Raw genomic sequence first — 24,296 nt, 5'->3', positions numbered from 1 at the left:
AAAAGAAATAATGTGTATCCAATGTACAAAAACCAAAATACATGGTACGGCTGAGACCGTGTTGTCTCACTTCGCGCATGGTTAGTCTTAATGGCCTCGGGCGTCTTGCACGCGAGGACACAGAACAAGGTGTTGGAGAGATCAAAAAGGCGGTAGGCAAGCCTTTAGCTGCGGAAAGGGTCACGCACAGTGAAGGCTAAAGTTATAGTTGGAGAATCGGTTCTGGTAGGTCTGCCATGAAGACCAAACCCCTAATTTTGGCATCATTTCCCTGTGTTACGTGCTTAAAGTAATCAAACGACACACTACGTTAAACCACAGCAGAAGCTGTTTCCACCTGGGGGACTTTAAAATGTATTTGTAATCCCAAATTTCCGTTCTTTGTTATTGTATGCTTATGAATTAGCTTCAACTGGGAGGTGAGGCTAATTGATAATTAGTATGCACATATTTATTAGTTTTACAGCTAGTAAGGTGACCATAAGCGTATTTTTTTTTTTCATAACTTTAAAATGTCATGCACCATATTGCCTGCCGTAATTTAAAACAAAAGAACAAAACGTTTGTTGTTCCATTTTCAAAGAGAAATCGCTCATCTCATGCATTACATTTTTTATTAGAAATCTCATTTGTTTAATTAAGCTTTTTAGTTTTAAGAAGAAAAAAAAACTTTGCATACTATACCGCCATCTATAAAGTGGTCTTAGCACGTAACACCAGTCACTTGTTGTTACCTTGGAAACAAACACTTTTAGGTAATCGTAAATTACGAGCTTAATTTATGTGGCTATGCTATTCATTAAAATGGAAATGTTCAGGCGGTACATTTTCTATTCAGATAAGATTTTTATTATGTTCTTTTGTTTTACTTTATTTAACAAAATAGAATGTACAGTATAATAGCAATTCGAGAACAACAAGTACTTGCCTATAAACTTTTGTAAAACCTTCGCTTTTGCAAGGTAGTATAACCGTTCTTTATATACTGTAAATAATTTTTTTTAGTACTTTGAGGCATTGCCATTTGAATCATAACTCATATTTATAAATCTAATAGATGCATTTTGTATTCTTTATAGAAAAATCACGATTTCGGAGTCATAAAGCAGTGTTCTACAATGGTTATTTAAGTAAAGCCATACACCCAAACTTAACTTTTTGTTCTTACAAACAGGGCCGGTCCTAGGGTTTAGAGAGCGTGTACGAGAATAAATGTTGGGGGGAAAAGACAGCAAGGAGGAATTCTCTTTGCTTGGTTGAGGAATCTCTCCTTCCCCAGAGGGTAGGATTTCGAGATCTTTTCAGTTCAGGGGCGGGTGCTTTGAGCCCCTTGTCCCCATCTCCTAAAGGACCAACCCTGATTACAAAACATATAAAATCACACTTTTTTGTTTTAAAATTGATTATTTTCTCCGTTAAGTAAGTTAGAAGTGTACGTTAAAATAAGATAATTTAAATTAGTTATAAGTAGCTACATTTCACGAAGCTTTTCCGATGTTTTATTCGTGTTATTTGAACTGTTGCATTTGTTTTAGATTCGTTTGAGCTTTTCAAGACTTTTATTTCACACAGTTCTTACTTAGTACCGAAATATTTATTTACTTGGTTTAAATTATAGGTTAGTTAGTGAATACAGATAAACAAATTGTGTTGAGCAATCTCCGAATTAACTTATTGGCCGAGGCTATGTCATCAGCCTACTTGAAACAGAATCCTAGTAGTAAAATATGTCATTAACTTAGCTGTTAAAAATTATGTATGCTAATATCATTCCATGAAGTGCTCCGAATGGTAGTGGATAAGTTTTCACCCTATAGCCCATCTACATTCGAGATATAAGGTAATCATTTTGTGATCTTAAATGTATTGATACACATAATATTACATTCCACGATGTCGGAGACCTTGATTAGGTTCATAAGTACTAATATAATATTTATGAGTTTAAGCAGCCCATAACATGTCAAATCATTAGCGCAACTAAAGTGTTTCATTTACAATAAAGCTGAAAATATCTTGTGATTAAATATTTTTGAAATGAACCGAGATTCTTGCTACCAATGGTTATATGTGATGTTAGTGTAATATGCAATGTTACGAAAGAGTGTAGATGTTGGGCAGAGCGATTGCACAGACCATACCCTTGTGGATTTATACTTTAGTATCATTGTCACACTCCCACAAGGTGGTGTCCTCTCTGCTACTCTCTTCGCAACAGCACTGCATCCCTTCCTGACCCAAAATCAAAAGCAATTTGTCGTATATGCAGACGACTTGAAATATTTCGTCACCTCGAATGACCAAAACACATCTTTACAATGCAACAACGAAGCAAACTCCAAAATTGCCGAGTTGCAAGAATACCTTAATTGCATGGGGCTCCGACTAAATGAACACAAGACAGCCCAAATGGTTTTCACCAACAAGGTATTAAAAAACCACATATCAATACGCGTAAATGGCAGTGTGGTCAAAAAAGTCAGGACACATATTGATCTTGGTCTGAAATGGGACGAAAACCTAAACTTCACACCCCATTTCGGACATGTAAAGAAGAAAACTTACGCAGCGCTATGGACCTCCAGACAAGAACTAGTAGGTATCAGGAACCCTGACCTTGTTAAACAATATATTTTAAGATGCGTCATCCCCATCCCTCTCTACGCATCTCAGATTTGGTCTTCTGCCCCAGTTGCTACCATCAAGGCTTTCCTGGGTTTAGAGTACTGGATGCTGAGATGGTTAAACAGGATCACTACGAAGCCATTTACAATCTCAAGAACCATTTTATATGCCAACTTGGATGTCACGCCTTGGTCTCACATTATTGTCACCAAGAACATCCTCACGCTTGCAAAACTACTGACCGGAAGAGTCGACTCGCCGAAAACTGACCACCTGCTGACTCGGCCCCACATGACGCAAAGGTGGGCGAATAGAACAACATCCCTTCCAATCAGTAGCGCGCTCACACAGCTGGAAAGCCTTCGGCGATTTTTTCCTTTGAACACTATTAAAATGTTCAACGATCTTCAAGCAGACCCAGAAAGGCTTTGCGCAGAGAAGAGATACAGGACCGAAGTGTTTCAAAAGGCATTACTCCACCTATAAATGTTGAGTGATGCCGACAGAGGGAAACAAAAGAGAATGCAGGAAATGAAGAAAATGAACTGGTCGGGACTGTTTTTGCTCCTGTTATGTTTATATTGGACGTCTTGTCTTTCTGTGAACTCGCTGTAAATAGTGCTGTAGATGTGAACATTCTCTAATTCCTTGTAAAATTGTAAATTATGCTTGTGCTCTCTTTCTATCTGCCTGTCATGTAAAATAAGGCAATGATGTGTATAATATAATTAATCAGACAATGTATGATTTAGAAAATGTATAATTTAGACATTGTATAATTTGTATAATTTATAAAGACTGATTTGTATAAATTATAAATAGATAATTATGTATATAAATTATATTTGTATATATGAATGTGCACCCCCTGGTTAATAGCTGTAAGCGGGTGTCTCTTAGGAGAAGATAAAGATAAAGATATTACTTAACAGATGTCGCAGTTGTTATGGCAGAATATAAAATGGTGGTAGAAAAATAGGAATAGGGGGCCATGAAATAAGTTCTTAAATCGCTGAAACCATATTCTGTAAGGCTGTAACGATGGGTATCCTCCCTTTTTTTTATATTGCTGAAATTATGCCCTGTTATATTCTATAATGACATGTACCCCTCCTTCCTTTGGATATTCTCTTTCCCTCACTATCAATTTTGAAGTCTTTCAAACGCTTTCTGAGGAATTAGTTTTAAGACTCAATCAGTTTGAAAAATCTTAAGCAAAGCAGTTGACATCCTTCCCCTTGCCCATGCTGAATGAATTTGGTGCTTGCATATCAGAAAGTTTTATCAAAGCAGTCTAAGTCTAGTGACAGTTCATTTCATCAGTGTTCTCTCAGTGATAGACATGTTGATCAAAGTTAATCCTTTGATCAAGAAGTCAAAATTACTGAAGGTTCGATCTGGATCTAGAACATAATAATAATCTGTTCTGAATTATACAGCGCTAGTGGTACAGTTTAAGGTTACTTGACGCATAAAACATTTCCAAGAAATGGATATATTTGAACTCCCTTCTTTCGTTCATAGAAACCTGTTTTTATTTTATTTTATTTTTTTTTTTGTTCCAAGAACGTTTTAAATTTCCACGGACCTGTAGAGTTATAAACAATCTCATTTTGTAGACTTCATATTCGAAACGCCTCTTCGGAATCATTCAGGTATTGCGTCACGTTTATGAGGGTAAGGCTGAGACGTTGTGACGTCAATGAGATGGATCAGGAATTTGCTAAATAATAGTTGAACTTAGTACTAAAATATTTTTTGAATTTATCACTATTTTCCAGGTGATTAAGTAATTTTATAAATAAATAGTAAATTTCTCTTTATTTTCGATATGCCGATGCCAGAAGGGTATCGAAAATAGAGAAAGCAGAATCAAAAAAGCACTTTTAAATGATGACAGATTTTGACTGTAATGTCCTATTGTAATAAGAAAATATGATACTGTACCTATTTAAAAACAATATTTTTTTTATTATTTATTTCGTAGTTTGTATTTAAATGAGTGCTCTCAGAATGCGAATGGTTATATAGTAAATCTCCTCTGACCCATCTAGTTATCTAGAAGCGTAAACAAAAGCATTTAACGTGCAAAAACTTTTGTGGATCAGTAGCTGGACATACTCGGTCAGTATTGCAGCGGAAGATCCTACAAACTCTGTATTGCCATTTCTCAAAAAATTGCAAAGAGCTCGATTTTTCGCCATGCCACTGCACCCAGTAAGTTTCTTTCTCCTTTTCCTGATTTCTGGAGAAACATTTATCGTAGCGAGCTTGAATGTTTCTTTGCATCTTTCTCTACTGAAGTCCGAGGATACTAGAAACAGAACTGTTTAGCTGCTGAATTAACAATCGGAATATTTGTATAATCTCGAATGCGGTTGTTTATGATCAGGAATAAGGGTTCTTCTCCTTTTATATTGCACAGTGTAATACACTGGGCATTACATATTCAGTTTCGAGCTAGTTCTTTGCACGAATTTCTCGCTTTTTAGTTTTTTTTTGCAAAAATTTGGAAGAGCTTGGATTTGAATCCCAAAAATAAGTGTTTTTATTTTTATCTTTCAAATTATGAAAATATTCGTTATGTGGCGACACTTTAGCTATCTATCGAATAAATTTTTAGTTTATTGGTTATTTGCGAGGTACATGAATCCCTGTCAGTATTCTCAGCTACTACAGCTTTTAGGCTAGGACTTTAAACCCTGACCCCCCCAATGGGGGCGCACTTGGTTGTTTTGAAGGCGCGTGCTGTTTTCATGAAGCAATTTTTTTAGCGAAATATGGACAAACCATCCCACTAATCCAGGTACGAAACGTATTTTATTTCAATCTTTGATATTAAATGTATTAATTTATAAAAGTATGTATACTCGTAGCTAAAGTTTGTCAAATCTGTTTATTGCATTTGTTCAGGAAGATGGGGGCGTGTATAAACGTTTTAAAGGGCGCGCAAGGCAAGTTTGGGTACCTCTGTTTTAGGTTGTTTCGAGTCTTGTGTGGGATTCATTCCTTTGGGCCAATGGGAGGGTAGAACTGCATAATTCTTGAGCTCAACAGATGGCCATAGAACCAAGTTCTAGATGAAAGATAATTGAAATGGATCGATCATTTGAATAATTATAATCTTTCAGGTGGGTGCACACACCCGAAACCGATCCTGTTTGGATGTTGGTTCTAAAGGAGTGTGTAGCCCCCTTTCGCTTAGAACCAAGTATTACGAATTGTGGAATGGAGGATTATGCAATCTACTCTAAAAACGTAGCTTAAAATTTTAGTACACACTGTAGTTGAGAATACTGGGCAGAGGTTCACGTACTTTGAAAGTTATTGAGCTAAAAACGTAATTCCGCACTTTTGATAAGTGTTGTCTTCAATGGTTAGAAAGCTAATAAAGTTCCACTAGTAACTCCACTACTTAGCCGCTTTATTAGGACTATGTAGGTTTGGGCTGTATGCAATAATTTATGTAAAAAAATGTGAACCGTGAAAATATGTTTGACGTCTGCAGGAAAGCGTTGTAAAGCCAAGTGCTCAACTGCCATTGGCAAAGAATGGATAGGATATTACTGACTTCCAAAAATATATGGTAGCAGGCGCTACAACAGAGATGATTGCTGCACTTATGGAACGTCCAAAGACTAATGTAATTTTGAGTCTTTAACAAAAGGAAAACATTCGTGAACAGAGTCGGTGGTCAAAAGTGTAAGGGACGAAGTGAGATGCTTAATGTTTGCAGTGGATTATCAAGTGAAATTGTTGCGAAACGATGGAACAATTAACCAGTTAATATTTAGCCATCTGTGCTAGCCTAGTGGGCACGATACGTCGCCGTCTGCCACTGGTTTGGATAGGTCTAGGTTCTATTCCCGTCGGGAATAGAACCCAGACATAATGCATACATTTAATAAATAAATATAATCTTTATTGTGTACAAAAGGATGTATACAATTTACCCTTCACGGCAGGAATGCCAGGGGCTTCACATTGGCTGGTGGACAAAGGCCTTGAGGACGGGGCCCACATCGAAGTTCGGGTTCATCCCCCAGGGCCAACAATATAATAAGTTTCAGTTAAATTATTCACAATATATTCATAAAGATATACTGTATTTTTGACATTATATACAGTATTATACAGACATCCTTTCTAAATTTATTATCCTGCCACATTACTGTGCAGTTTGCTTGGTTGAGTTTAGGTCATCAAGGATCTCTCTCTCCGGTATTTGCGATCCTTGACAAATTTGTAGAGGTCGACTGTGATAAGCATCTGCTTGGGGGGAAAGCGGTCGCTAAGGGCTAGTCTATTATGGTTAGCTATAAGTGTTGGAGCTGACCTCAGTCCGGGTTGAGGGATTCTCCAGCTGCACAGTTCCCATATGTTTGGCCCCAAGATTATTCCAGTGGTCATTTTGACAGTTAGAGTGAGGCGTCTTTCCATTATAAGATTTGACAGTCGGGCAAAGTTCAGTGCGGTGGCCATCGCAGTTATTCTTTGCTGGGGTGGACGATGATGTTTATGTGTGATCCAACGAAGGAGCCAGTATTCGGAGGAGTACACACGCTTGATATTCGTGATGCCCATATTTCTGAGGCGCATAACACGACGGAATATACAGAGGTGTATACGTACTGCCGAGTCACATCCAGATCCTTAACGTGAAGTTGTTGTTGTTTGGTAATCCACCACATTTTGCAGAATTTTGTTATGAGCGTGTCAGTGTGGGGCTTGAAGGTCAGTTTACAATCGAAAACTACTCCCAAGTCCGTATGTGTATTTACCACTGGAAGGAGAATGCCATCTAGAGAAGCTTGGACTTCAGTGAGTTGGTGCTTCAACGAAAAGACAATTTGGGCTGATTTTGCAGAATTAATAAGTAGTCCAAATTGATGGAGATAGGATTCTAAGTCGTGTAGCTTTCGATTGATCTTTTCATTAATTTTTGAGATATGTTCGCCCGGGTTAATCTGGGTGTGTAGCTTAATATCGTCAGCATAGCAGATTGTCTTCTTTCTCTTGAAGAAATGGAATAATGACTGCCGTAAATAATGCTCCGGAGAGGGCTCTGCCTTGGGGAACTCCTGCAGTGATTTTTCTTGAGATTATATCTTGGTCCGCTGTAAGAACAATGATTCTGTCTGATAGCAGGGTTGTGATAAAACACAAGTTACCTTTTATATGGAAGTAAATTTCTAGGAGGTGAACGAGCGAGGGAATGCTGATTGAGTCGAAGGCAGCTTCCAGGTCGACATACGTAACGGCAAGTTCTGCTTTAGCTTCTAGTGCACTGAGAATGGTGCTGGTTATGGATGTTAAATTGGTGACTGTGGATCTTCCGGGAATGGCATAGTGAATTTGTGGGGGTTTGTGAGGCATGATTTGATTGGTGATGGTTGAAAGTAATGCCTTCTCCATAAGTTTCAAGAGGCTGGAAGAGCGAGAAATTGGCCTGAACTGTTTAATGAGGGATGCAGATTGGCATTTAGGATGTGGCCTTACAGCATATCTGTTCCAGAGAGGGGGAAAGTAGTGCTGCGTTAAGACACGGTTAAAAATTGAGAGTAGTGGATCGATGATAAACGTGCTGAGACACTTGATCATGAATTGTGGCACAAGGTCAGGGCCTGCGGTTGCGGTGGGTGGCAATCCATTTATAGCAGTTATAAGCCGCTTCCTGGTGATGCTAATGGTGGCGAGCATATCCGTTGGGATGTTGTTGACAAGTAAGTTGCGTGGATATGTCGGGGCCACATTGTTCGAGAACCGTGCAATGTGGTCCATCCACAGTTCAAGATCCAATATTTGAGGGATTCCTGTGTGCCGAGAGTCATAAAATGGTTTGCCTTTTTGTAGGGTTGCTTTTAGATGTTTTTTGATTGCAGATGATTTCTGGCGGTTGAACACTGCTCTGGAGAAGGCAATCCGATCTTGTACAGCGCCTGACTCTTTCCATCTCTTATGCAGATTTTGTTTTTCTTGGAAGGTTTTGTTCAGTGGAGGCGTCCACCAAGCTCTTGAACGGGGAGTGATGAAGACAGTCCTTGTCGCTCCGTAGTTGGCAATGGTCCGGATCCACCTGGTCATGAGGTCCACACCCAACTGGAGATCGCAATTGTTGAGAGCTTCCTAAGGAATGGAGGATGCGGCTTCGAGACATCGTGGTGGATCAATGAATTTGGGGGATGTTATTTCTTTTTTGGGCCTTGAATATTGAAGTTAGGTGCGGCTAAGTGCAGGAGTATGGCAATGGGTTCGTGATCTGATTGAAAGAGATCGTGAGGGTTGTCTAAGAGGTCGCATGGTGCTGAGGAAAATACCAAATCTAAGAGATTGTGTCCTCTCGTGGGGTGGTAGTTGAGAAGGCTGATACCCAGTGAATCCATACTGCTAACGAGTGTCCAACTAAGATGTGCGAGAGTAGGTGGAAGATTGAAATCTCCACAAACAATGTGCTTAGCAGAGGCGTGGAGGTGATTCACTAGCCAATGGATTACATCTTCAATGATATCACTGTTTGGGCCTGGTGGAATATATACTGTTGCTATGTCTATCAAGTAGGTGTTAAGTTTGAGGGACACCATGGCAGGTTCAAATGCAAGTGATTGGCTTACCACAGAATGTACCAATGAAAACAGGGTGGTATTGTAGAGTATTGCGACTCCCCCCCCCCCTCCTCTACGATCCACTCTAGAGGAGCAGAGCATCTGGTAACCAGCCTGAGGTGCACAGGCAATGGTGTCCTGCCCATTCCCAAGCCACGTTTCAGCGATACAGAGGACATCCAGGGTTTTCGAGAGTAGAAGCTGTTCGACAGTGTCTAGCTAGTTACAGATACTTTTTGCATTTTGAAAGACAATTCGAATGGTGGTAGCCTTAGCAATCGGAGTTCGTACAGGTGGCAGGTCTCTTTTTTGGGTCCGCATTGGTCTACTGTGCGTTGTGATATCTACAGGGATATTAGAGACAGGTTTTCAGCCTTGGGAATTGACATCATAAACGGCTGGTAGTTGGATTGATTTGTATGTGGACATATTGTTTCCTATAGTAGTTTTGTTCTCAGTAGATTCATTTGAATTCTTCTGCGTTTCTTTGGCATTTACGTTGTGAATGCACGCTTGAAGGCGCCTCCGTAGCCAGGTGGACAGGAGCAGCAGTACTTCTTGATTAGACCGGGTTCGAGCCCGTGACCACCAAATACGGAGGATGCGGAAAGGTCAGGAAATGACCACCGCATATCCTTTGAGCAATATGGCCTTAGTCGCTAATGCTCCTAAAAAAAAAAAAAAAAAACAACAACAGCACGCTTGAAAGCCTTGAATATCAATATTATTGTATAGTTTTTTTTTTTAACCTCCGCGTTTAATGCGAGAACATCACAAGATATCAACCCGTATCAATGAAGAATCCTACAAAGGATGCACTGTGCTAGTAGGACTGTTTCACAGAGGTTGCTGATCTCGGACTGCAATCCGGTAAACGACTGGCGTGGTGCGAGGTTGGACTTAGGAGGACTGGAGACAAGCCATGTGGTTCGATGGGTTTCGATTTACTCTTTTCAGCTCCTTCCTATGTGGTGAGTGCACATACAGAGGAAACCATTTGAGGGAAGAGGCGCCTCCGTAGCCAGGTGGGAAGGAGCAGCAGTGCGTAGCACACGCTTCTTGATTAGCCCGGGTTCGAGCCCGTCACCACCAAATACGGAGGATGCGGAAAGGTCAGGGAATGACCACCGCATATCCTGGAGCAATATGGCCATAGTTGCTAATGCTCCTAAAAACCAAATAACAAACAAACAAACAAACAAACAAACAATTTGAGGGAAACACTGGAAACATCCTTTTGTGTACCGACAATACAAGTTGCTGGAGGAAATGTAATAGTGTGGGGATTGTGTTTGTGACATGCTCTTGTTCCCCTGGGGTGGATATGGTGTACGCCAGAGCATATCTGGACAATGTTGCGATCAGGTACTCCTGCCAGTGTTGCAGGTTTAGAGCAGGGTTACTTTAAAGATGATAATGCAACCATCCATTGAACTCAATTTTGGGAAGAATGATTTCAGGAAGACTTCATGCATTGGCATTCTTCAGATCTCACTCTTATTGCTGTGGCATGAAGTGGAAAGCCGTGATTATCAACACAATATCGCGCATTCCCTCAATTGAAGAAGTTTTGTTATATGAATGGCCCATTATTCCTCTTGTCAGGTGTCCACTCTATGCCATGTTGTAGGCGCCTCCGTAGCTAGGTGGGATGGAGCAGCAGTACGTAGCACACGTTTCTTGATTAGATCGGGGTTCGAGCCCGTCACCACCAAATGCGGAAAGGTCAAGGAATGACCACTGCATATTCCCGGAGCAATATGGCCTTAGTTGCTAATGCTCCTAAAAAAATAAAAAAATAACAGTGCCACGTTGTGTTGGAGCAGTGATTCGGGCCAGCGGCGGCTCAATATGCTGTTAGCTCATTGTTTTAAAAAAAGTGGCCAAGAAACGTAGACTACTCTTTAAAAAGTATGTAGAAACCTCTGCTTTCATAATCCATTTGACCAGCGCCTGGATAAACAAGCGGTTCAGTCTAGGCAGGTCAAATGGACTATTGTTGGTCAAAGGCAGGTCAAATGGACTGAGTTGACTTGTTTCCAGAGGAGAAGTGTTGGATGTCACATTGCTGGCTGTCGGTTCTGGCAATTGCTGACAGTCTGCACCAATTACTGTTTACCGTCAGTGATATTTTCGCAAAATGGGAGCGTCACAGCGTGTTATCATGAAATGGATGGTCCCCACCGTCTATTAATGTACTGGAAGACTACGGAAGCTCTCGCCACTTAACCAGATGATAGTGGGAAGAATAGTAGGATAATCTCGTCATACACCCATGCAAATATCAATCTGAAATTGTGGTGTCAATGGCGGGAAATGTTGAGATCTGTACGAACATACTCCATGCGCACAGCCTCAGTTTTCATGGATGGGGGGCGGTCATTAGAAGTAATCAGTGGTTTCGCCTTGCATCCTGTAACGAACGCCGTTATTGGTTCATGTGGGATCAACTGGTAAATCGGTTTTATGGAGTGACCAATCTCGCTATACTCTATTTTGATCGGATGGGTGAGTGTGGGCGATGCCAGGAAAACGTCTGCTGTCAAAGTGCATTGTGCCAACAATGAAGTTCACAGAAAGCGCCATTTCTCGTGGAATGGCTTAGTACCTTTGGTGATTGTACGGAGAATCATGAATTCCGACGCCTACTTAACATTTTGGGCAATTCCATGATCCTACTAATTGGCAGTTCTTCAGAGGGAACCCATGTTTCTTTCAACAGGGTAATTATCCGCGCCGTACCTCCAGTACAGTTTGGGAATGGTTTTTGGCCATGAATGTACAAAAGTTGGAATGGCTGACGCAGAATGCCCATTTGAACCTTATGTAACAGCTGTGGGATGATCTTGGAAGGCCATACCGACATATTTCATATCGGTAGTTTTAACTGATCCACTGCTGTGTCGTTCGTTGGTGGAAAGCCTACGCAGGAAGGTGGAAAGTGTCGTAGTAGTTAAAGGGGCTATTGAAGTGAGAGGCAGTGACGTCACTATGAAACCGGCGTGTGTCCGTATACTTTTTGAAGGGTAGTATATATGTATGTATATATATATATATATATTTCATAAGATATTGAAAGTTTTGAGTATTTTTGAATTCTTCCATTGGCATTAAGAGTCTTGAGTTTGACTTCGGTCTAGATAGAACGTTTTTTTTTTTTTTTTTTTTTTTGTGGGGGGGCGGGCTTTTCTTCATATTGTGACTGAGTACGTTGGTGTCTGGTGAGAGATTTTCCCCCGCTCTTCTTCTTGGAAGTTCTAAATTTTCAACCGGCAACTGGAAAACCAACCACGGAATGCCATACGCTTTATATACACACTATCCTACCATAATTAATGACACTTATACACCGGTGTGCAAAACTTAAGGACCAACACTATTTCTAAAGGTTAAAACCACAAAATCTTTACTTAAGGTACTCTTTACTGATGAGAGTAGATTCAGTCTCAGCAGCAATTTTGGACGTCAGGTAATCTGGCGAGAGGTTGGCACACGGTATCATTCCGCAAACATCACTGAAAGGGATGGATATGGCTACCGAGGGAGTTATCTTGGATGGACGTACACAACTCTAGATACTGTAAGGTGGTACTGTAATCGGTGCACGCTACTGTACTGAGGTAATCCTTCCCCATGTGCATCTGTTCCAAGATGCCATTGGCCCCGAGTTCGTGTTTATGGATGATAACGTCACAACCCATCGCACTGCAGCTGTTGATATGCTTTTGGAAAGTGAGGACATTGTTCGTATGGTTTGGCCTGCCCGTTCAACCGATCTAAATCCCATCGAACACATATGGGACACTCTGGGGAGACGCCTAGCGACACGTCCACACCCACCAGAAAATTTTCACCAGCTGAAGATGCCGCTGACAGAGGAATGGACTATGTTACCGCAAGGACTTATCAACAACATTGTTCTAAGTTTGGACAGGCGGTGCAGAGCCTGCATCGACATTAGGGGGTGGCCCTATCTCCTACTGAGGACCACGTCTTCCCTTTGTTCCATCTTTGGCAGTGATGCATCTGTATCATGGTAGCCAGTGCTATGTTGCCATTTTTGAATAAAGTCCCTTTGTACCGTTTTGTTTCCGTTGTTGTTTCCTTCATCATTTCTGTACCTCACGGGGTTGCTTTGGTATGCTTTTCCCATACCCAGGCCACTCCTATGAGAAGCTACAGGTGAAAACCTCATTGTCCCTTAAATTTTGCACACTAGTATAATTATGAGTAATGTATTTATATAAAGAGATCAGTGTACTTTCGGCAGAAATAAGTGCTTCAGTGTTTCTGCTAATTACTGGAAGAAAGCTGGTGGTATCGTTCTCTATTCCTCTTCACATTGACCAGCCTCACTAATGGTGAGGACCATCTTGGCATTGCCCTAATTCGGCGTTCCAACTCATCCCAAAGATGTTCAGTTGGGCTGAAGAGGGTGCATTGTGTTGGCCATTACACAATTCATAAACTTTGTGACATGGAACGTTATGCCGTTAAAATGGTTGCACTGCACATAGAATTGTCCAGTCTATCATGTAGGGCGCAAGGTTCGTTCTCATCCTCCCAAATTTGAAGGTTGGACTACACGCCGAAGTAGGAAGTGCTCTCCATACATCCTTCATACTCAAACACATCCGTCAGACTAGAAGAGACTACACCTGACTCGTCGCTCCATCTCGATTTTCATTGATCCACAGTTCAGGTTTGGTGTGCCCTACAGCATGTGAATCGACGGTATCTATTTGTTTTTGTTGTCAAGGGTGAAGTGGGATGCAACTGTTCCGTGACAGTTTATGGTAAGCAGTTTATTTTATTTAAATCAGTACTTCCCCCAGAAATAGCAGCATATGCGAGGGATAATAATGTCTTATTTACATTAGGAAAGGCAATGTGAATAATAAACAGCCTTATATAAAAAGGTAATGTAAACGTGCCTATGTAGAGGGGGGGGGGGAAGTTAATAGTTTCCAGCACCGGACTCACATCACGTTAGTTCATGGATTAGACAGGAACATTCTCGATCATTATTCAATGCAGAACCCCCTAGAAGCATTGGGGTGGGAAGCAGGAGCTTCCTGGAATGGGCTTGGGAATAAAAGAATGTTTTTCTTGAATAAATGTATTCCGGTGGGCCGTTCTGTCACAAAATTTAGATTGAGAAAGAATTCTACGGTTTTCCGAGGGTAAAGGGAAAGGCTTTTTCTTTAGTAAGGGTGGCTACAGTGGTCTCAGACAGTTTTTAATTTCTATGCAGTGGGACCAACTGATGACATTACCAAGAGTAAAATCTAAATGGGAAGTAATCATAGAAGACACTAGCCTTTTCATACCAACGAAGAAATATTTTTCAAAAGGCTTAGACCTAAATGGATATCAGATGAATTATTGAGACAAGTGGCAAAGAAGAAAAGGGCATGGGATGCATATAAATTATTAGGAGATTCAGAAGCCTATAGTAGATATAAATGAGTCTGTAATTAAGTCACAAAAGACTTGATTACAGACTTGAAGACTTGGTTAGGCAAGATAAGGAAGATTATGAAAAGTCTCTGGCGAAGAATGCAAAGAAAAGCAGGAAGGACTTCTGTGGTTAAAATTAACAGTAGAAGGAAGAGATTGAATTATATTACTCCACTTGATGTCAGTGGGTTAACTGTTGATGATCCTGCTCAGGTTGCTGAAAAATTGAGTAGGTATTCTGCATCTACATTCGCACATCAGGATTCTTTTTATGGGAGAGGATGCAGAAGTTTGTCAAACTCCAGTGGGATCTAAATGACTGATAACTGAAAGGAGTGTGGAAGGGGAATTGTTGAAACTGAACATAAAAAGGCACTTAGGGTGGATGGAATCTTTCTAATCATATTAAAAGAGGCAGCAAAGGATATAAGCAAGCCTTTAGCCATAATTATGAGAGCAACCTTGGATTCCGGGGAGGGCCGTATGGACTGGAGATGTGCGAATGTATCCCAATTCATAAAAGGGGATCAAAAGGTGATACGAGTAATTACAGACCTGCTAGCTTAACATCTGTTACAGGGAAAATAAAGGTCACTGGTTAAAGAAGTAATGCAGGACCATCTAGACAGGAATGCAGTTATACTGCAGTCAAGCATGGATTTGTTAGGCACCTCCGTAGCCAGGTGGGCAGGAGCAGTAGTGCGTAGCACACGCTTCTTGATTAGACCGGGGTTCGAACCTGTGCCCACCAAATACGGAGGATGCGGAAAGGTCAGGGAATGACCACTGCATATCCCAGGAGCAATATGGCCTTAGTTGGTAATGCTCCTAAAAACCAAATAACGACAACAACAACATGGATTTGTTAAGGGGCGGTCTTGTCTAACCAATCTGATAGGTTAGTACGATGCACTGACCAAGGAACTAGATGCAAAAAATAATTTTGATATCATATACTTGGATTTGAGGAAGGCTTTTGATACTGTTGCATATAAAAGACTGCTGTATAAACTGGAGCATTGTGGCCTAAAGGGATGGTTAAGTGGAAGAAGACAGAGTGGTTATCAATGGGCACTGCTGTTCGTGGACTAATGCTATTAGTGGAGTATTTCAGGATTTAGTGCTGCGCCAATTGTTGTTTTCAATTTTTATGAATGATATTGATGAAGGTATATCAGGTTTAATGTCAAAGTTTCCAGATGATACAAAGGTTGGCAGGGTGGTTAACGACAGTAATGACGGTATGCTACTGCAACAAGATTTAAAAAAAATAGTTCGATGGACTGAGAAACGGCAGTTGAAGTTGTACATCGAAAAATGCAAGCTACTGCGCATGGGTAGCAGTAATCCCAGAGTAATACACTCAGGACAGTGAAAATGAAAAAGAATTGGGTAATTGTGCAGTCAGGTATGAAATTGTCTGAGCGGTGCAGACATGTTGCCAGAACAGCTAATGAGGTTTTGTCAAAGACATACAGAAACTTTGTTAGTAAGGATAAGGAGGTGATCATCCCTTTTTACAAAGCCATGATTAGGTCGCATCTTGAGTTTTGTATACAGGTCTGGAGGCCTCACTTTAGGAAGGATGTAAATCTGCTGGAACGGGTGCAGAGAAGGGCAACCAGATTGGTGAAGTAAACAAAAAGGTGCTCTTACCAAGAAACACTTCAGTTTTTCAAATTGCAGCTTCTGGAGACTAGGCACCCGAGGGGTGATCTGATTGAAGTGTTTTAAGGCATTGAATGGATTGAGTAAGCTGAATGCGAATGGCATTCTTCCTCTTGCTAAGACTACACAGATGTGGGGAGGCATGAATTTAAGTCGAGAAAGGATGGTTGCAGGATAAATTTGCAGAAGTTTGTCTTCAGGCAGCGGGTGTTTGATTGTTGGTACAGGCGGTGGATGGTGTAAATAAATTCAAGGAAGAACTAGAAAAATTCTTGGAGAGCATGAATAGATGAATTGTGTAGTGTTTTTTTTTTTTTATGCTGATGCTGTATAAGCTTGTTTTGTTGCATAATTTTCCACTAAAACTAATAATACTTCCATTGCAACACCAGTCTTGGTTGCTTGGGACTAAATAGGCGAGTAATTTACAAGTCCAAAATCGAGCATTCCAAAGTGAAGGTCGGCAAATTCTGGCATCGTATCAATTTTTTTAAAATTAATTTCCTTTCAGTTCATTACATTGATGCAGGTGATTGATTAAAATATAATTATTGAGTAATAAATTAAAGATTTAAGATATTTTACTTTCTTTGCGCGCTCCATACTCAATTGCCGGTGAGCTCTGTACATGCTCTTTCTGATTGAAAGCTAATAACTAACTCAGCCGATTTCAGATGGCCTTGGTTAAGCTTCTGCTTGGTACCATACATCTTCCCTCTTTTGTACTCTATCTGCATATTTTTGGCTCGAAACAAAGGAAGTTGAGTACTTGTATTAAAGAACAAGTTAGTTAATGGAAACATTGTGTTTACATTTTAGATACGCTAGTAAATAGTAATAAATCATGATTTATAGAAAAAATAAGTAAATAATAAATAAATAAACGAGCAAAAAGCAACAACCGATATGCGCGAACCGAAAACATTTAATTTTCGCATCTGCTACATTGTCCATTCAATTCTCCAACTAGCTCATAGCTACAAACGTAATATCCAGTGCTTCGTATACAGTTTACGGTATATGGATTTCATATATATCGCATACAGTATATTGTGATAAATAATAATGGGCCGATTTTGATGAAATTTGGAAATGCTTGACAATCTTTCCAAAATTTCATGAAAATCCTTCTATTGGGAATCAAGTTATTGGATAAAGACGAAATAAGAGTAATAAAAAATTAATAAATAATATTTGCCGTTCTCTTGGTCCAGTTTTAATGACATTTAGAATGTCTCGACAAATCTTTTTAAAAGGACCAAATATATAAAATTTCATGAAAATCCGTCCATCCACATGCGGACGGATGGACATGATGAAGACAAAATAGATGCATTCATTATGTATATGTGCTAAGTCTCCTAAAAGGGAAGGGTGCCGAATTAGTTTTGGTACGTACATAGATACATCACTTTAGATTTCCAAAAGGAAATCTAAAGTGATGTATCACTGCTGTATGGTCTGATGGCTAGATGGGGTAACCAGCTGTCTCAGTGCGCGTCGCTCCTGTCACTCAGCATTTTATGCCCACCTGGTCATTTCGTGTGCTCACTGTCCCCTCTGGACTTGCATTTTCTTTTCATATTGCCAATTGTTGATATTGAAATGTTTTAATATATGGGCAGTAACGTGCACAGACATTCTTTCCCTCTAAAACTCTGTTAGTTCTCTTTGTACTCATCATTCGACATATGTTGGAAATGAATTTCGGGTTAACTGCCGATCATCTCTATAGCCAAAGTATCCTGCAGTTAGAGGAATGTTACATGACTTTTGGTAGGAAAGCGCATCTCACGTCTCTTATCCTTTATTGTTTGTTTTAAACAATTTCGTTGTTGACGCCTCTTAGCCTTTATGCCTCTGTTGTTTGTTCTAAACAATAAAGCTAATGTCGCAAGCCGAACCATGTTTTTCAGAAATAATGTTTTTGATATCATTTAAAAACACAATTTCATCAGCAGTAAATCAAAATATAAAAATCAAATTTTTTCGACGTTTTTCACAATTTATTTTTTTACTTTGCTCTTTTTTCAGAGCTCTAAATAGAACTGTTGTTAATCTGTGAAGTGTGGGAGTACTGCGGAGGAAGGAGGGATCAAATATCCCAAAACTAAGAGTGATGTGTCATGTGGATGTCCGGTTTTTTTTTTTTTTTTTTAAGAGTTTGGTGATGTTATTCTAAAAGTGATTTTCTTAACCGGTCATACGTTATTAAATTAATTAACCAAAAAAGTGAAAAAAAAGCAAACAAATTTTTCCTGTTAAATTCATTTTTTATATAGAAAATTATACAGTTAGAACTTCTTAAAAAGTGCCAAAATAAGCACTTTGACTAGCAAGACAGCTAGGAAAACAGAAATTGAGTTGACTAATCTGGTTTGGAGCACACATTGCACTTAACTATCCGTAGGATATTACAATTTAGTGGTTTTCAATCTGGTTTCCACGAGCACATCACTCATTTAAAAAAAAAAAAAAAAAAAAAGACGGAACTGTAACAGATGAATCAGTTAGTTTCCGACTCTTCTGTAATATCAGTGGTTATTTGTCATGGGACATTGGACCAGATAAATAACTTCATCAGTTCCACTGTCTCTTGGTTATTGCATGTTGAGGTAAAACTTTTTTTTCTGTTTATACTCCGGCACGACAACCAAGTCAGTAGAGTTTACAATAAATCGCCAATACAAATATTTATCGTATTTAGTAGTCACGGGCTTGAACCCCGGTCCACTCAAGGAACGCACTCTCGCTCCTGACCACTGGGCTACGCCAGGTACTATTGATCTAAAGTTTATGGGACTGGAATTTCATGCATCTCCAGCTATTTGTAATTTCCGTTTTAAAATTTTTCTTGTATTTTAATTTGTTTACTTCCGTATATAATTTTTAAATTTCGCAATATTTCTGAGTACCACAGGCTATAAGGGTTGTTTATGTTTTTTTTTTTTTTTTGTTGCAATTGTGATCGGTGGCCTGAATAAAGACGCGTATATAAGTAATTCTGTTGCGAACGAGTCGTAGCAATCTTTTAAGCCAAACGAGAAGTTGAAAATTCGTTTAATTCAGATTATTCAGAGCGGCTCCCAGTTATTTATTCCTGTGTTCAGGGGGTTCGAAATGTCGGATGGAGGAGTCCAATGTTTGGTTTAGTACGTTCGAGAACATAGAGTGTACAGGGGCAGTTAGAGAATATCGTGGGGGGGGGAGGATCGAATTTATTTACCCCATTAAAATATCCACAGCTGTTAAAAATTCACGTAACTTTTCACTAGTCTAGTGGTCAATTGGAGATACAGGGTTGCAGATATTGCTTTTTCGAACCCACGTAATATTACAAAATATGATAAAATATTCTCGTACTCTTTGTCTTAAAACCCCTCTGACCTTATATAGCGGTCCCAGAGTATAAACATAAAATCTATTTTATTTATAGGGCGAGCGATGATGGCTGCTATGAAAGGAATCGATTAATCGTCTGCTTCTCAGCATTATTCTCCTGAAAGGGTCCTTTCGTCGACTCCTAAAGAGGTCCAAAAATGTCAAAGCCACAAGGGAATGAATCGAAATTATAGAGGTGTAACTAGCGAAATTGGTCTCTCCAAACCGTTATTCCAAGGAGAGCATTGGAATGACAGTTTCGAGGTAGCATTGACATGCAAGATAGTAATTCCTCGTTTTAAAGGATTGCATTTCATTACTTACCATGAACGCGCAAAAGTGTGACGATGTTGTTTGTCATATTTCAAAAAAAACGTACGCCTTGAAATAGACTGGAATTTCCTTGGTGATGGGAAGGCGGAATGTATCCACCGAATGTTCATTAACTTGATTTTAGGGTTATTGTTGTTGTTATTTGGAGCATTAGCAACTAAGGCCATATTGCTCGGGGTTATGCGGTGGTCATTCCCTGATCTTTCCGCATCTTCCGTATTTGGTGGTGACGGGCTCGAACCCCGGTCTAATCAAGAAGCGTGTGTTACGCACTGCTGCTCCTTCCCACATGGCTACGGAAGCACTGGGTTGTGGAAATAGTCGATCCATATCGCGTTCCAGTTCTAGGTAATACTCCCACAAATCTGCTTCTTCCTCAGTGATTGTTTATTTCTTTCAACTATCAACAATACTCGTGATACATGATCATGCCCAGCTGACTTGTGCTATTGTACCCATCAATTCACAGACTAGCTGATGAAGAGGCACTTCGCTTCAAAAGCTACTATAAAATTTAACGCTTTTATTATATTATATTTTAATACTTTTATCTTATTGTATTTTAACGCTTTTATTTTATTTATATATCATTTTTATTTTAATAAATTTATTTTAACCAGTTAGTCGGTCGTCGCAAGAAACTTGGATGATATGAAATAAATGACACACCTTTGTTCCTATCGAGATACTTCCACCTTGGATTTTGTAGGGTTTGAAATATACGTCATGGCCGCTGTTACATTAGACATATTCCAAACCGCTGTTTTGACTGTCTGCAAAGGTAGCTGTTTCTACATGCTGGACTGGATGTCCCAGAATTCGCGTACCCAGACTTAACTGCGATTCCTACCGAAATTTAAAGTCGGGGGAGAAGAAAAAAAAAAAAAAATCCTTGTCCAAATTTCGTCCAATGTATCGTTTCTCCAGTAAATGCTTTTAAATTGGAGATGATGTGGCAGCACTGGTTTGGGAAGGCTAAGGTAATAACTCGTGTTTTTTTTTTTTTTTTTTTTTTTTTGAGAGAGGAACCAATGAAGTGTCTACTTACGGAACAGTGGTAGGATGATTGGTCTGTAAGGGAGGGATCTGGATTCAGTACCCACCCAGTGCATATTTTTTAAAATTTTAATTAATTAATTATTTATTTTTAGTTGTTTTTCTTTGTGTAGCATTCGTTTTTAAATGTTTTCTTCTTACGCGATTTATAATTCTTCATTAACAATGGATTTTTCTTCACAAATTTTACAATAAATGTTAAGATATCCATTGCCCTGTGGGATATAAATGATGGTTCTTCTTTTTTATATTATATTTCTTAAGCCTTGTAATGTTAACCTTTACAGTTTGTTTCTTTATTCCTTATACCGTTACTTTAGTATTGTTTTCACAGATGATTGTGATCTGTGACTCAGCTCCCACTGAGGCGCCTCCGTAGCCAGGTGGGAAGGAGCAGCAGTGCGTAGCACACCCTTCTTGATTAGACCGGGGTTCGAGCCCGTCACCACCAAATACGGAACATGCGGAAAGGTCAGGGAATGACCACCGCACCGGAGCAATATGGCCTTAGTTGCTAATGCTCCTAAAAAACCAAATAACAACAACAATAACAACAACAACAACAGCTCCCACTGCTTAATCAGAAGTTCCAAAGAGCCAAGGGTTATATTTCTATATGCATATATGTATATTGGGCAGAATGTGCTTGTCTCATAAGCAATCTGAGGCGGACACAAAAATATAAACCAAAAAATGTATTATATAAGCCCAACTACACACGCACACACGCAAAACTGGTAGTCATTAAAATTAAATTATCAGTTTCTTTCCTCATTTAAATTCTCTGATATTTTCGCTCTCTTTCCTTCCCAAAAAATTCTCTTAAATTATATTACAATGCAATTCAATTACTAATATCTAAAATTCTGTAATGGCACATTTACTATCACACACAAATAACTGTTTTTCCGTCATATAAAATTCAATTCTAATTTAAGTTTGCGACTTAAAACTTCCTATAAAAACTTTAGAATCATTCCAAATACAGTTATTTCTTATCCCTTTGTATTACTACCCTACCTTATTCTTATTGCTGATGTTTTCTCATTCATACTACTCATATTATTATTGTTATTAATTCGTTCACGCGCACACAAACACTACTTAGCTTTGCGGTAGCAACACTCACTTGTGCAGGAATAGACTGATCTGTGACGTTGATGAAAGTTCAATGTAGGGAACGGCTGATATCAAATTGTAATTAGCACACGTGGCTACCAGTTTTTGAGTCTGTACGAAGAAGAAGGGGTCCATCGGCGTTGAGATCTCTCCCACTTCGAACATGGAATGATTGTGGGGCAAGACGTGCGGGTGCCACTAACTGGATGACAGCAAATATGGTTAAGTGCTCCCGTTCTGTGGTTTCACGAGTCTACCGTGATTGGCTCAACAGCGGTCGAACAATCAGCCAAAGGTCACACGTCGGACAGCCACTGCACAAATTAAATTTTACTGCCAACATACATATTTTATATTAAAATACAGTACAGGATCGAGTACTGCTGCAATAAACGATCATGGTTGAATTGGCTGTTTGACATTAACTGATTATGATTGCTTCAAGTAAGACACTTGTAGATTTTATCTTCTTCAGATAAGTTGAGTCAAGAGATCATTTCCAAAGATTCACTAGAAAAAGGTCTGAACTCTTGCTTGTTTTTGTTTTTTTAAAACCTGGTTGAATAGTCTCTCAAAATCAGCACCGCTATAAGGAATTCTTAAATTGCATGACTTGGAATAATTTGTTATGCTTCAAGTTTGCTCATGCACTTGTCAGTTCCCCAACCAAGAACCAGGGTACAGCAATTCTTTCTTCTTTCATTATTATGAAGAACTGATACTGCAAGAAAAATATCTAATTTAATTTCATATAGGGAAGTAATAGAAACATTTTTGTGAAAAATCGGTTTATTTCAATTTGTTTCAAAACACTTATTATCCGAAAAACGCTATTGGATGACGAATTGGTTCTCCAAACACGATTATAAGAGTAAGCTAGTATTTAACTTAGCACTTCAAGAAAGTTACTGATACAGACTTTGTTCTCTTTAGAAATGTTGAGTCAAGAGCATTTCTAAAGATTCACTCGAATGCTTGCAACTTGCTATCCATGGATTCCATTCGGGGTCAGCAGACTTTTGACCGTTTGGTTTTAGGAATTCAGAAAGTCAACTGACTGCCAGACTACATCCACAATTTATTCATCAGTCATACAGTTTCTGCTATGAGTGTATAAATCTTTGCAGTTTTAGTACTCCATTCATATCAGCACAAAAGTAACCTCGATAGCACAACGTTGGTAGAACTGCACCAATACTTTTTTTTTACTGTATGTATGAAACACAAAGTTTGCCGCGAATATTATGTGGTACTAAGCGAGCAGTTTGTCATCCATTAACCTGTTTTGACGTTAATGGTGTGTTGTCTTTGTATTCGTCTATTGTTGGTCTTTTATAATTGTGATTGAAATTATGAAAGAAAATAAATCCTTAATTTATATTTACATTAGTTTTTAATAAACTTTTAAGTTCCCTTTATTAATTTTTATTGCTTTCTAAATTGAGAGAGGGTATCATCCTTTGGCCGTGTCTCGTGTGAGTTGAGTTGGCATTGAATTTTTTATGGCTAACTGAACAATTAAGGTAAACTATTATCAGGGTTTACTTAACGAATATAAGAAATTCACAGAATTTTTTAAAAATTCTGATTGTGATTTTTTGCGAAAAGAAAAGAATGAGAAAAACAGTGTTATTGTAAAAAGACGGAAATACTTTTATGTTACGAACTGTGTGTCCGCAGGTTATGGTGACATCGATATTCGATTGTCCGATGGTGCTGCAGTATGTGGGAAGATTATGGATAGCTAGATTTCTGCTGAAGGTAAGGTTTTGTAGATGCTGTCCTCGTGCATCCATAGTCAAGGAGTGCCAAAGGTGGGATTTTGCATTAACATTTGCCGAGATGAGGATGTTACTTGAACCCAGGAAGTCTGTTGCAAACTCTAAATAATTAAGGAAGTCGTCAATGTTCCCTTGCAGGTGGACAGTAAAGGGATATTAAATAAAACCACATGGAGAAGTACCTGATTGTAGGCAAGTTGCGAATTTCGTACAGAGTCCATGGACGATTAGTGAATCGACATGTCTGTTTAAAATCACATTACAAGACTTT

At 39.2% G+C, this 24,296-nt stretch overlaps 1 protein-coding gene across 1 annotated transcript in view; it reads left to right on the top strand.

The window, feature by feature from the left end:
* LOC150086758 (protein Wnt-5b-like) overlaps positions 1 to 24,296 on the top strand; it is a 341,807-nt gene that overhangs the window by 3,046 nt on the left and 314,465 nt on the right. The window lies entirely within an intron of this gene.

Source organism: Mastigoproctus giganteus, chromosome 4 (genome assembly GCF_048544385.1).
Source record: "Mastigoproctus giganteus isolate SK-2022 chromosome 4, ASM4854438v1, whole genome shotgun sequence".
Classification (NCBI taxonomy): Eukaryota; Metazoa; Arthropoda; class Arachnida; order Uropygi; family Thelyphonidae; genus Mastigoproctus; species Mastigoproctus giganteus.
Note: the sequence above shows the minus strand (reverse complement) of the source record. Positions and strands in the feature narration are given on the sequence as shown.